The 13,226-nt window shown below is 40.7% G+C and overlaps 1 long non-coding RNA gene and 1 other non-coding gene across 2 annotated transcripts; both read left to right on the forward strand.

Moving 5' to 3' along the window:
- Positions 1 to 4,082: 4,082 nt before the first annotated feature.
- Positions 4,083 to 6,025, forward strand: LOC102475105 (uncharacterized). The gene is made up of 3 exons (XR_335297.1): positions 4,083 to 4,158; positions 5,229 to 5,309; positions 5,936 to 6,025. It is a non-coding gene; the product is annotated as an uncharacterized LOC102475105 (long non-coding RNA).
- Positions 6,026 to 11,892: 5,867 nt separating this feature from the next.
- On the forward strand, positions 11,893 to 11,999 carry LOC114008758 (U6 spliceosomal RNA). The gene has a single exon (XR_003550258.1). It is a non-coding gene; the product is annotated as a U6 spliceosomal RNA (small nuclear RNA).
- Positions 12,000 to 13,226: the final 1,227 nt, after the last annotated feature.

Genomic DNA, 13,226 nt, shown 5'->3' on the forward strand with positions numbered 1-13,226 from the left:
AGAATCAACCCAAGAAGATCTTCTCCAAGGCACATCATAGCCAGACTGGTCAAATCTACAGACAAAGAGAAGATACTAAAATTGGCAAGAGAAAAACATCAGGTTACTTATAAAGGATATCCTTTCAGGCTAACCTCAGACCTCTCATCAGAAACAATGCGAGCAAAGAAAGAATGGGAAAATATATTCAACGCGTTAAGTGAAAAACAGTTTCAACCAAGAATACTATACCCAGCAATATTATCTTCATATGGAAAGAAAGAATAAAAACATTTTCAGATAAACAAGACTTGAAAGAATTTGCCAGTAGCAGACAAGCATTGTAATCAGTAGAGATTGCAAAAGAGCAACTACATCAGAGAATTATCTTGAGAAAGACTTTGAAGGAAGAAAAAGAAACTGATCTTTGCTAGCAGATGGTATATCATAGAATACACTTGGGCAGGACTGAATTGAGAAGGTTTATGTGTGACTAGCGTGCTGGGCATTTGCTTTTCAACAATTTGAGTAGTTTACCTGCAAATATTTTCTCAATAATATCTAAAACCATACTGCTTCTGTTGTTATAGAGACACAAACAAAATTATACAAAATTATAACAAATATTTTGAACATTATCTTTAAAATTCAGTATTTTGAAATTTTGAAAGGTTTTTTATTAACTTTCAAGAACTATGGAGTATGAGTTAAAATTGTTTGATATGTAAAGTAAATGTTTGTGGGAAAATGTAAAAATAAATTTTAAAAAGAAAGAAAACTAAATAAGTGAAATTAAATTAATAATTCAGGATGGATACTGAAAAAAAGTAAAAAGTAGTGAGAGGCAATTTGTGAGTCAAACCTAAGAATATGATAATATTAAAGTCAGAGCCAGGATGACTGGCAGCAAGTCGTCACATGATGTGTTGTCACCAATGGTTCAGCATTTTGCCTGTGAATGGTGAGAAAGGACTAGAAGTGCACTTTTATATGCTTCTGACTGTGCTACCTAGGCCACGCTCAACCACTTAAAGGGGCAGTAAAAGGTCAGATAGGGTGCCCAGGACCAGCTGGTCCCCAAATGGCCATGACTACAGTGGTTAAGGATTCCTAGCTCCACAATGAACTGAATCAAAAGCATTTCCATTTCATGCCTTCACTTATGCAAAACTGGGAAGGGTCAGAAGGGAGTCGGGTCAATTCAAGATGAATTGGCTAGCACTGGAGTTTGCTTTGATTGATGTTAATTGACTTCTAATTGAAACCATCCAGTCAGGCCCCAAGTGCACCTGAAGGAAATTTCAATATCCGGAGCCACACTCTGGAGACTTTGCAAGCGTCTCTCTCATTGTACAATTCTACCAAGCACATTATTTGTCTATTAAACCTTGATACACTTTTGGAGACTCCACAGACTTCCCTGGTAAAGACAAAAAGAGCACAGCCTCTATTTTGGGCTGCCCTATAAAGCTGGGTTTTGACCTGGTAAGACTCTCACAGTTCATTTAGCATCATTGCCATGCACCATGCTAACTAGAACTTGGGGACTCTTAAAAATCACTGGATTATGCAGTGTTTCCTTCCAAACCTTTTTGTGTTATGGTCCAAATCCTTATGAAATTTGTATTCAATGAATGGGGGGGGGGAGACAGGAAAGGCATAGGGAGATGAGGAGAGTAGGTAGAGGCGAATAGGCATTTGACATTGTCTCATAGGGTAAACTAGATCCTCGAGTAGCCTTTTGTTTATTCATTCCATAAATACATAGGAGCCCACTACTATGTGCAAGGTATTAATTATTCTAGAACTCAGAAATAAAACCTCTCCAAAAGACCTGTTTTAGTGGAAGTCAAATGAGTAGAAATGAATAAATGAAATACTTTCAGCTGTTAAATACAATAAAGAAAATAAAACAGGATAAGAGTAGATTGGAAAAAGAGCAAGTTAGGTATGGTTGATGGAAACGTCCTCTTCTAGGAGGTACTATTTGAGTGAGGAGCTGAACAACAAGAAAGATATCTATGTGATTTGAGGGAAGAGTGTTCCAGAAAAGGCAGGGAAAAGCTCTGTGTGTACAAGAGTCAGAAAGCAAGCCAGTGAGGATGAATAAGAAGAGAATAAAGGGAGTTTAAATTAGAGAGAGAAGCAGGGACCAAATTTTAAAGAGGCTAGCGGTCATGGAACAGAATTTGTATGTTTGTGTGCATGCACATGTACACACATGTGAGTTTTACTAAATGAAATGGGAACCACTCCCTTAAGCAGAAAAGTGTCATGATCCAATTTCTACATTAGATAGGCCCTCCTGGCTGCTCTATGAAAGAAGGATTCGGTGACGGGGAAATAGAGACAGAAATCAAGCCAGAGAGACGTGTCAGAAAGCTGTTGCAAGAGTCCAGCAAGAAATAATGATAACATGTATTGGGGAAAAAAAAAGAAAAACAGTAAAGATGGAAATATCTGGAAACAGTCCATAGGATATATTCATTGATTGCATTTGGAGGTGTATAAAAAGAGAAAATAAGTTGAGGATTTGGGCCCAAGCAATGAGTTGGATAGGAGTACTCTTTCCTAAGATGGAGAGAGCTAAATAAGAAATGGAGTTGGAAGAAAATCAACGAATGTTGCATTTGGCCATGTTTCTTTCGACATGATGCTTGTACACCCAAGTAGAAATGTTGAGGATAAGGCTTAGACAAGCCCTATGTGCTCATAAGAGGATTGTGATGATGCCTCAGCATATAGAAGGTGAAAGGGGATGACATCACTATAAACAGCACAAATAAAAAAGAAGGTCACTGAGGTTAAAATCCAAGCCATGAGAGCCTGGTGGGGAATGTAGGAAAAAGAGAGCCAAGGGAGAGGGTTTCATGGAATCCTGGAATGAGTGGTTAACCCTACTAAATGCTACTGAGAAGTCCAATAAAGTTATCTATAGGAATTAATCTTTTTTTTTAGCCAAATGTAGTCACTGATACCCTTGTTATGGAGAATATTCACAAAGAGGCAGGACTGACCATCCAACTGAGCAATAAGAGGTGAGGAATTGGAGACAGTGTGTACAGACAACTCAGTTTTCTTCTTTCAAGGGGAGCAGAGAAATGGGGTAATGACTGGAGCAAGATGTGGGGGTCAAGGGAGGATGTGGATCTTCATGTATTAAAGATGAGTGATATAATGATACATTTGTGTGCTAGCAGATATAACTCCAGAGACAGGAAGAAATCAATTACGCAGAAAAAAAGGAGATGACTCCTGGAGCAGAGTCCCTGAGGAGGCAAGAAAGAATAGGATCCAGAAATTGAGTTGAGGGATCAGCCTTAAAATCAGGTCAAAAACACTTCCCCAGCAGAGCCTGAAGCAGACAGTTACAAACAATAAACAAAGATACAAATATGGATGCTCCTCCACTTAGGATAGAGTTACATTTTGATAAACCCTTTGTAAACTGAAAATATCATAAGTTGAAGATGCATTTAATACACCTAACCTCCTCTACATCATAGCTTAGCCTAGACTGCCTTAAACATGCTCAAAACATTACATTAAACGACACTTGGACAAAATCCAACTTTAACAAGAAGCCTATTTTTATAACAAAGTTGTTGAATATCTCATGTAATTTATCGAATAGTGAGCTGAAAGAGAAAAAAAAAAAAAGTTGGGGTCAGTAGTTGGTATGGTGGTTAAGGTACTGGATTCCCACGTTCCCAAGAGAAGAACAGAGAAGAAAGGATTGTAGTATGTCCATCACCCCTAGAGGATGATTTCTCACTTTTCCTCTCTCTGTCTCTGACAAGGGCACACACCCTCTGGCAAAAAACTTTAAAAAATAAAGGAATAGTAGTAAGGGTATTTGAAGCATAATTTCTACTAAATGCACATTGCTTTTGCATGATCATAAGCCAAAAAAAAATCATTAGCTGAACTGTCATAAGTCAGGGTCCATCTCTACATACATAAAAAAAAAAAACTTCTGAGAGTAGTAAGTGTTATAAAGAAATAGAGTAGTGCAACAATGGGAGACAGGACAGTACGAGGCTAGCTCAAGCCATAAACACCTCAGTCACCACAGCCCCCATCTCACTCAGGAGGCTCTATGACATCAGCCCTCTGCCCTAACAAATGTTGAAAGTGTTTGAAATATTCCTCAAGCACCTTTTAGGTGCTAGATGCCTTGTAAGTATAATCTTTATTTTCTTTTTAAAGTATACTCTTACTAAGGTCTAGTTTAGTCCTTGCAAGAACTCCCATGAGGTAAATACTAGTCCTATTTTACTGATGATAAGACTAATGCTAAAAGGGCCTACGTACTTTCCGTATGTTCTAGCAGTATCAGAGTGGGTGTCTGACTTCATGTGTAACTCCAGATAACATACTTTGCAATACCCCATGTTGCACTGGTAACTGGAGGAACTATGGAAAAAGGTGGATGAGACCATCTGAAATTCCTCTCACTACAAAATTCCCTCTCCATGTTCCCTCTACTGAACCAAGTCTCTCACTGCCTTCCAAATCCTAAGTTTAAAACTCACCTTTCAGGAAATCCTCTCTGGATTCCCTCTCCAGTTCAATTTCTCATATGCATCCTTTACATCAACGAGTGAAAGGAGAGTAATACTATTTACTTGGGAGGAGAGTCTTCAGGATTAGAGACAAAATATGAAAGTGGTTGGCACATAGTAGGTGTTCCTCATTCCTTTATTACCCCAGCCTTTGTGAGTATTGTCACTGTTAGTATGGCAGCAATTGCTAAAGACTTTCCCGAGCATGGTTTTATTCGTTCTGCCTCTCTTCACCCCAAGACACTTGGTTCACAACAAAAAGGAAAAACAATGCAGATGATGCTCATTTGTACACAAGTAGCCATATCCTTGCTGTAGCCAGCAATCTTGTACAGCTCATTCATAATGCAAAGGTACAACAAATTCCATCCACATCACAGCTCTTCATTTTCCCTAGCTCATTGCTCGGAGTCACACATTATAAATTGCCTTTTATGTTATCTCTCTATTCCAGTAAACCCTTCCCCTAATCCTTTTACCCTGCCCAGAGCCCATGCTCTGAGGCTTCCTGCAACAACCCACCAGCAACAGGATGGGCTGCTCTTTGTAAAGCTATCGATCCCTATAAACTACTTTATTAGTGGTCATTATTATTCTGTTTCTAATCACCACTTTAATTAAAGTTTTATCATCCACATTAAAGAGGGTATACGACTTTTAATAGGCTGAATGGTTTTCTCTCAGCCATGAAGCATTCCTGTGAAATCAGCCAACAGACTCTTGGTTTCAAGGACTTTCTGAAGCTCAGCTCCTTTCAGGATACAGGTATGTGTATTTATGGGCCAGAGGAGAGGCATAATGCATTGAATTCTGTCCTTGGAAATCCCTTTGCCTCTCTGACTGGACTCAGGAACCCCCAGACAGAAAGTAACAAACTCAATAGTCACAACCTTAAAACTCACTAGTTGAAGTGTTGCAAATACCCACCTAACTTGACTGGTCAGTAAATTCAAAAAGGGATATTGATCGAGACTCCAAAATCTCCTTCAAGTCTATATTTCTTATAATACCCACTTTAGTGAAATCTTCTCCTCTCACAGGAACTCCCTGCTCGCTCAAGGACCGAAATAATAAACAGAAGCATTGGCTTCTCTGACCAAACCTGGCCCTACATCCAAATAGAATCATTTTCTGATGCATCTGCCCTACCAGGGTTTCTAACCCCCCCCCCCCCCACTCCTTAACATTAGCTATGTTCTTTAAGACAAGTGTGTCTTTGTTGATTTTCTATCTGCAACACCAAACCTAGTGCCTAGAACAGAACAGGTCTTCTAAGGGTCTGAAGTCAAGTCACTGACTCCATCCAAAAGGCCAAAGCTGTGATGGAGAGTGAAATAAGATCAGCATGGGTACTGCCCTGTAGGGACCTCTTTGCTTTGCATTTCTCTAAGACTAAGAAGTGGGAGAGTGTGTTCGAGCAACACGACAGCCAAAAGATGGAAGCCACCCAGTATGCATCAGCAGATAAATGGATAAACAAACCGCAGAATACAAAAAATGATGCAACACCGAAAAAGAAGGAAATCTGAAAAATGCTACAACTCAGATGATTGTAAACACTATGCAAAATAAAGTGAGCCAGTCACAGAGGTCCTATTTCATATGGCTCCACTTATTTGAGATATCAAGAGTAGTCAAATCCATACAAACAGGAAGTAAAATGCTGAATGCCAGGGGCTGAGAGGAGACAGGATGAAGAGTTACTGCTTACTGAGTTTCTGCTCAGGAAGCTCAAAGTTTTTGTTTGTTTTTTGTTTCTTGTTTTTGGGCGGAAGCTGAAAGTTTTCTAGAGCTAGGTGGAGGTGATGGTTGCACAAAAATGTGGATGTACTCGGTGCTACTGAAGCTTACAATTTAAAATGAAAATGGTCATTTTTACCCCTTTTTTAATGGGGGAGGAGTCTTTTTGTTCTTTGGGACATTCTAACCACACAAGGGACATATCACAAATTGCATTCATCCTTTCACCCAATGGACACCTGGGGTCTGTGGTGTGTTAAGAAGTACAAAGATAAGCCATGTGCAAGGATGCTGCACGCCACAGCTGCCACATCCACGGGGTCCACATGGTACCGTGTTCCCTTCAGCTTCCACTGCACAGACTCACCCTGGGCTCCTCCATAGATGGGAGAATGCTCCAGCCCAGGGCCCTGTCATACTTCCATCACTGGGTCAAAGCTGCCCTGCTTCCCAAATCCCGGGAGATCCTAGTACAAACCATCCCTTTACCATGAACTGACAGCTCCTCTCATTCCAGAAAGCTTACCACAGAACAGGTCCACGGGGCCACCCAGGGGCAAACACCATCTTTCTTCTCCACAGGGCTGAGAATGCCCTGAGCACAAATTGAAGAGGGTGCCAAAAAACTCAATTATCAAGATGCATAATATTTTACTGTAAATTTTTTAAAACAAAATTCATACAAAGAACACCAAGATGAACAAAATAAAATTTTAAATAAAGATGAGATCAGTATTTCTGCACTGTATTTTTGCCTCAGGCTTCAATGATGGCTTGGCAGGGCACCGTTATGGACCTTGTCTTTATCTAAAATTTTGATATCATAAATTTTTATTAATTTTATTTTTCAAGTATCATATTGCAATATTATTTATTTTCGTTGCTGAGCTTTCTGGTGACCCTTTTCTTTAAGCTTATTTTTCTCTCCATGAGCGAGAGAGACAGAATGAAAGAGGAAAAGGTGGAGAGTCACATCCCCAAAAGGGTCCTCAGGCAGCAACCTCTCCCAGCTCCAGCCAGCCCCAAATCATAAGTATGCTTGTGTCAGGAGTATTCAGAGAGGTCTTCAGAAGTGACCCGGAGCCACCCCTTGTGAGCCTCACAGAGCATTGCCTTACCTCTGTGGCATAATCCAGCCCCCTATGGCAACCCTTTTAAATGTTGCACTTGAGGTAAGCTCCTCACTCACCTTACCTTAATCCCAACCCTGCCTCTCCAATTCATTCTCTCTCTTTTTGATAGCCAGCACCCTAAACCTCTTCCTCACAGACCTGCTGCAACTCCCCTCAGTGGATAATTGGAGAGAATGTAGCATGAATCATTCCAGGTCCATCCTTTTGTGAGCAAGGGAGTGTTGACATCTGCTATGGACTGAATATTTGGGTCACCCCCAAATTTATATGTTGAACCCCCAGTTTGAGTGCATTAGGAGGTAACACCTGTGGGAAGTGATTAGGTCATGAGAGTAGAGCCCTCATGAATGAGATTAGTGCCCTGTATGTAGAACTTGGAGACAGTTCCATGGCACAACAGTAATGTGCTGCCCAAGAAAAGCTGGAGCCCACATGGTGACCATGGTTTGAAACCCTGGTGTGGTCAGACTAAAAAACACCAGGCACACACACAGCTGACCAGGATCCAATGCACTGAAGGACTGGAAGAAGAGGACCATGGCATGACCAGACCCTGTAGAGGGTACTCTCTTTCTCTCACTACCTCTCTCTGTCTATCTCTCTCTCCCCTTCTCTCCACCATGTGAGGATATAAGAAGTCAGCCATCTGTAACCCAGAAGAGAGTCCTCCCCAGAACTGAACCATGCTGGCACCTTGATCTCAGATGTCTAGCCTCCAGAACTGTGAGAAACAAAGATCTGTTGTTTCTAAGCCACCAAGCTACGATGCTTTGTTACAGCAGCCTGAACTAACAAATACAGCCTCTCTGCATACTACTAACCAACTCTCACACACTACTGGCCAACTCCCACACTAGCCTGCCAGGGCTTGAGGACAGGATCTATGCATTCTTCATTCGAGTTCTGCATCCCTAGCCCCAGCACAGTACCTAGAATAAGGCAGAGTCTCAAGCAGTGTTGTCAAACTCACTTTAATTTCTCTAAGAATCCCTGTGAGAATATACAAACATGTACGTTCACTTTCACATTCTTTCATGTCCCTCATGTGAAGTTTCACAGCAGCTTTATCGTTTTTTTCTCTCCCCAATCCAGCCTTCTTGAAGAGGTTAAGCTGCTTTTTAATCAAATGCATTTCCCTTACAGCTTGTTCCTCGCATTTTCTCTATTGAGCAGGTCACAGACAGACTCTCTCACCTGTAATTACCCCCTATTTTCTGCTTTGCCTTCTAAGCCTTTTCTGTGGAGTTCAACCTCCCCCTACCTGCCAGGTAATTTTCATCTGTTTTCTGAGTTCAAACCAATCCCCACCCAACCCCCAACTCATTGACACTCTACCGTTCACTATTTATTTCTTTAATTGGATTTTAATTTGTCTCACTAAAACCAGATTTCCTTTAAAATTATTTATCCCATGTTGAAATTGCAAATTGAAATGACACACACCTTACAGAAGGAATAGTAAATAAGACATAAACCAGTAAAATTAGAAAGGGCAGAAACAAAAGGGGAACACTCCTACACTGTTGGTGGAAATGTAAATTGGTCCAGCCACTGTAGAGAACGATATGGAGTTTCCTCAAAGACCTTCACATACAACTACCATATTTTCCAGCAATTCCACTTCTGGGTATCTACCCAAAGGGCAGGAGATCACTCAGTCGGAAAAACGCTTGCACATCTGTATTCATTGCAGCCTTATTCATGATTGCTAAGACATGGAACCAACCCAAATGTCCACAAACAGATGAATGGATTGAAAAATTGTGGCACATATACTTAATGGAATACTATTCAGCCATTAAAAAACAACAAGGCCCCGGAATTTGATGGAAATCGGACTAATATAGAAGATTTTTGCTGAGCGAAGCAAGTCAGGCTATGAAAGAGAGACATTGCATGTCTCCACTTAACATATATCAAATGTCTGAACTCTATTGTAGAGTGAAAGACTGGGAAATATGAAAATAATAAAAATTTTAATGGACGCTAGAGACAAAGTGGAAAGAGAGTGTGAGAGGGGAAGAGCATAGGAAAGTTGGGGGGGGAAATGGAGAAGTAAGACACTCGTGGGACACAGATAAGGTTTATTATCTGTTGACGAGGTTGTGTGTGGTGGTCTCAACTGGGCTGGACTGAGGTGTATATCATGCTGGGTGAAGTCTCTTCACAATCTAAATGATATGTAGCGATTTAATGTATGAATAATAAAAATATATATAAATAATAAAAAAAGAAAAAAGAAAAGAAAAGGAGGATCAGAGATGACCCCTGCTTAATTCTGGAATATTTTTGCACTAGAAAAATGGTCCAGAATTCTTCCTTTGCCACTAATAACCAAGGGGGTGGGGTGGGGGGGCCTCTGGATTTACCTGGATCAACCAGGGTAATAATCAGACAGCCCCTCCCTCCCCCATTGAATGCTGTCAGGATAAGAAATAACTTTATCTTATAAAAATAGCCTGTTCACCAAAATCTATCACCTACCAACCTGGGAAGTGGACGTTAATCACGACCAGCTTTCTCGAAAAGTATGACCTAGGACACTCATCATCTAGACTTCAGAAAATTAGGTTCTCAGGATGACAGCTCATGATTTCCCTGATGCTCAGTCAAATCCAGATCCAAAACGTGTTTGAGAATGTCAAGATAAACGGTGAGGTCCCAGTTCCCACAAGCCATGCTGGTACCCATTCATCAGCTACTGCAAAGTCAAGGAAATGTTCCCAATAGCATCGTCAGGCATTAGAAGTCAGGCTATCTCCAAGGCTGTCTTTTCTTAATCTCTTCCTACAGTCTGGATGAAGCTACAAGCTCTAGAAGCCCCACTTCAATATGAACATCAGGAAATTGTTGGAATGAAAGCTCTGTTGGATGGCAACACCATCAAAGTATCAGGAGTCCTAACATACATGGTCTCCTTTGTTCTTCTATCAAAATGCAGCAGTATTTTAGATTCTGGTGTGGAAAGATAGCCGGAGTATGATGTGGCAGGATATGTAATCATCACCAGCAACCTTAATCTTCTCAGAAATGAAAAGAGCATGGACCTCAAACTAGAAATTGGTCAAGGCTAGGAAAGTTAGTGTATAATATCTATAGAAGTATCTTGACCACTCACTTGGACACCCCTTTGTAACACTTTGTGACACTCTCCTTCCCCAAAAACCCAATCCCCATATATCAAAAAGACCATATGGAGTGAGTCACTGTGCCTTCCAGAGATGGCACAGTCTTGCAAGGCAGCAGGTTTGAGATGGCTTGGGCTTGTCAGACCATCTTTAACAAAACCACCTAAAATGTGACTACAACAGGACTACTTCATGGCCATTTTACAATGTCACATTCCAGAAGACTTCCAAACTTGAACAATAACTTGTCTTTATTTGCTTTATTGTCTCTTGGTTAACCAATGTAACTACTCTTTAGCTTCCTTCTAATCCTCCCTATCATTTACCCTAAACAGCACGGCAAAGGCCAGAAGGAAGTAATTTTATAATCCTTCCAGAAAGCCAAGATTATAAATACTTTGAGATCATGTTTTGTTTTGTCTTCATCACATACCTAATGACCCCGCATCTTTTTTTGAGACAAATCTGTGGTAGGTACCTTTATTTAACTGGGCAAAATAACATCATTTACCTTCCATCTGAAAGACACATACACAGACTCATACCAGAGTCAAGACTGGGATGGAGCTGTGTACAGGATGAATTCCAATGCTCAGAAGGAAGCAGTGTGTGCAGGTGTTCTTCCCTCCACCTTGACTCTTGAGGATGTATGGTTAAGTCCCGAGTCATATCTTCATCCTACACTCAACTTCAGCACATCTTCAAGGTCATATTTCCTAAGTTAAATTACAGCTTGGCATCTTTGCCCTCCCTGCTCCTAGGTTACTCTTTTCAAGCTTCCCTGATAATAACATCAACTGAGAACTTGTTAAAGTTTCTAGTTCCATCTCAGACCCACTAATTCAGAATCATTCATGACAGGGCCCAGGAAGCTATATAACCAACAAGTACTCCAAGGGACTCCTAACACTGGAAAACTGGGAAATCACTGATACCTGGACCCTGCCCTTAGAAATTATGAAGTAGAGTTTCTTAATTTCAGTATTATTGACACTTTAAACAGTTATTTATTTATTTATTTATTTATTTAGAGCTGTTCTGTGCACTGCAGAAAATTTCTGAGCATCTCTGGCTTCTACCCACTAGATCCCAATAGCACCTGCAACCCAGCTGTGACAGTCAAAATTGACTCCATTATCTCTAGACATTGGCAAATGTTGAAGAGGTATGGGGGGGCATGGGAATTAATATGGTTGAAACCCACCAGTTTAGGGTATGGCCTTAGCACTGTGGTTTTTTAAAGCTCCCTAGATTATTTAATGTACAGACAAGGTGATATAGAACAGTACTTCTCAAACCTTAATGTGCATGGGTATCTCTTGTGGGTCTTGTTAAGACGCAGGCTCTGTGCTCGCTTCAGCAGCACACGTACTAAAATTGGAATGATACAGAGAAGATTAGCATGACCCCTGTGCAAGGATAACACGCAAATTCGTGAAGTGTTCCATATTTTTAATAAAAAAAAAAAGGATGCAGGCTCTGATTCTATAGGTCTAGCTAGTGTCTGAGAGTCTATAATCCCAACAGGTCCCCAAGGGACACTGATGCTACTCATCTGCACTTTGAGAAGAAAGGCTAAAGATCATCTTTTAACTGGAACAGTTATGAGGGTCATTTATCCAACTGTTACAGCAAATCAGTTTCCCCCTGAGTCAGCAAGGAAGAGATCAGCTCAATGTAAGGGTCGAACCTGTTAACATGGTGAGCAAAATGGGTAAGATACTGAAGTCTCTTTAAAGGAGGCCTCAGAATGTTAAGACATGGGTTTCCCACCATTGAATATCCTGGAGAAATTATTTATTTGTGGCTACCTGCACAGGCTGACTATTGAATAATGCACTGCCAGCCCTGTGGTCCACAAATCAACCATTGGCATAAGGGATCTCCAGAGCTGGCAAAAATCATCCAACTCCCTTTAGAGAGCAGGGAGGCAGTAAGGAAGCCCAGTCATAGGCAGTTCTGATCTTACCTGTGTCAACTGAGATAAGTGAAGTGCTCTTGGGGCCTGTAGTGATTGAGGCAGCCAACATCATTCTTATCACTGAATCACTTAATATATTCCATTCAAGGAATGAAACAAGGATGTCCACTGTCACCCACATGGTGAACTGTGGTTCGGGTCCCAAGTCTGGCAGCTTGTTTTCTCACCTTCCCTTTCTCTCTCTCTCTCTCTCTGTCTCTCTGTCTCTCTGTCTCTGTCTCTCTCTGGTCAAATTTAAAAATAAATTAAAAATATAAAATTAAATAAGTGAATACATCTTTAAAAAGACAGAGAGAGAGAGAGAAGTGCTCACTCCATGTAATTCTGTTTTATTTCCTTAGCACTAAGCTTCCCGGGGATAGCAAAATGGAATATTGCAAAGAGCTCTTTGGGGAGAATGGGGAAAGAGGGGCAGAAAGTAACCCGGGAGCAATAAGTTCAAAGAAAAATGTCAGAATCTTTCTGCTTGACCCTTTGGACATGGGTTCTGGTCTATGCAAGTGCTAGGTAGTAATCTTTAAACCTGTAATTCTTCACATGAAGCTTCAGGAAATGCAAGTGTGTATTCCCTAAAAACTTGCAATAAAGCCAAATTCTGAAAACCTGAAAGAGTTAACAACTCATAGTAAAGTAGCACAAGGAAGATGCTTCCTTGTAAGTCAAGGGCAGTCAACATCGTTCTTATCACTGAATCACTAAA

This window comes from Tupaia chinensis, unplaced genomic scaffold, assembly GCF_000334495.1.
Source record: "Tupaia chinensis unplaced genomic scaffold, TupChi_1.0 Scaffold000383_1, whole genome shotgun sequence".
Taxonomy (NCBI): Eukaryota; Metazoa; Chordata; class Mammalia; order Scandentia; family Tupaiidae; genus Tupaia; species Tupaia belangeri.